This window comes from Octodon degus, unplaced genomic scaffold, assembly GCF_000260255.1.
Source record: "Octodon degus isolate 3935 unplaced genomic scaffold, OctDeg1.0 scaffold00050, whole genome shotgun sequence".
Lineage (NCBI taxonomy): Eukaryota > Metazoa > Chordata > Mammalia > Rodentia > Octodontidae > Octodon > Octodon degus.
Window position 1 is genome coordinate 1,120,144 of NW_004524626.1, and position 1,697 is coordinate 1,121,840.

General features: G+C 40.1%; 1 non-coding gene across 1 annotated transcript in view; it reads left to right on the top strand.

The window, feature by feature from the left end:
• Sem1 overlaps nucleotides 1-1,697 on the top strand; it is a 17,344-nt gene that overhangs the window by 375 nt on the left and 15,272 nt on the right. The gene's annotated exons all lie outside the window — the stretch shown is intronic.

Below are 1,697 nucleotides of genomic sequence, written 5' to 3' on the forward strand. Positions count from 1 at the left end.
GCGCGGCGGGCTGGGCCCCGCTCGGGGTGGGCGGGTGCGCCCCGGCCTCCGCGCCCGCTGCCTTCCTGCCTCGGCCTACCCTGAAGCTCTGCCCCGCTGCGCCGGGGCTGCCTCGTCCTGGGGCGTTCCGGACGCCGCCTGAGGTGGCCGGAGCATCCCGTGGTGGGTGCCTGATACATAGTTTTATCCTTCTCTTTCTCACCATTTTCAGTGTCTTCAAACGACCGAAGTTTAGGGCTTGTAAGACCCTGAAACTTCTACATTTTTATTAACGTTAACAAGGAGAAACTTTAGTTTTCGCACAACGGATAATAGCGTATAGTTCTTGGCCGCGCTGTTCTCAGAAATCTTAAGTGATTTGCTTGAATTGACATATTCCATTTTGCACAAATACAGGAAGGACATACGGGTAGTGCCAAAGAAAGTGAAGCGTGGAGCAATTAAGAAACCGGCTTAGTGTCTCCTGCCTTGTATAACTGATGACACTGCAGTGCGCACACCTGGCCTGACGCCAGAGCTCTGGCAGCATTACTTCTGCTTGGTAGATTGCCTTAGTCAGGTTTTCAGAGTCGACTGCTTTCCAACTTAATTGTATCCAGTAGGATTTCTGATACTTACCTTCCAAGAAAATAAGACGACTATTGGGTAGTCCTTATAAAGGTAATAGAGTGGCATCAATTAGCACTTAACAAAAATTGGCCTCAGTTGTGTAGCCCACCATGACTCCACTATGCTTAAAAATCATACGGTTGGAGCATTTGTTCCTTTTTTTTATAGTATACTCAATTGTTTAGTAGAAGACAATGTTAGCATTCGTAATACACAACACTTAAGCTCAATACATTTATTTTTGAGTATGAAATTCATAATAGGATTTTTAAAAAAATATGTTTAGGCTTCTCAATTGAGTCTTTGAAGTTGGCTCATAATCTAACGTGGAGCTATGTGGTAGAAAACTGACATAGACAGGATTTTATTCTTACGCTGAAACTACAGGTAGCGTTTCTTATATAAGACATGTTAAGCATTTAATCAACATTGTATATCTAATATCACCACTCTTGAGGAAACAGGCTCAGAGAGTTTAAAAAAAAAAAAAAAGCCCACCAATAGCCTGTAAGATCAGAATGGTCTTTCTGAGTCCAGACCCAAACTTTACTTACATTTAACAAAATGGCTGATATGTGACTGTTGGTCAGTAAAACCTTATTGAATGAATCAATGCACATTTAAAATAAGTAGTCGGAGCTACTTATAAAGGATTTATATAAATACTTGATAATATATTTGATTCTGTTCAGTTTTCATCAGCTTTTGTAGTGTCCTCATTGTCACTTTATATTTTAAGTAGCGGTATGCTGGAAAGTTACTAGTGGCTGCGGTTGTAGCTCAGCATCAAACTCCTGCAAGCATAAGATCCTGAGTTCAGTTCCCAGTACCAAAAAAAAAGTTATTAGTTACATAGTGGAAAAAGTTCTCATTAAAGTTAAAAGGAAAAATGAAGAAAATAACACACAGGACTTTCAGGAGACTGGGTTTGTTAGCACTGAGTAACTCACCATTTATTGATCTCCCAGAATATTTTTTTCTTCTTACAGAATTCTGAATGGGCCAAACCAAGTTATTTAAGAAAGTTTCCATTTAGAATGAGAATTAAGATTTCTCTGTGTTCTCTGCTTGTTTTTTTTTTTTTTTTT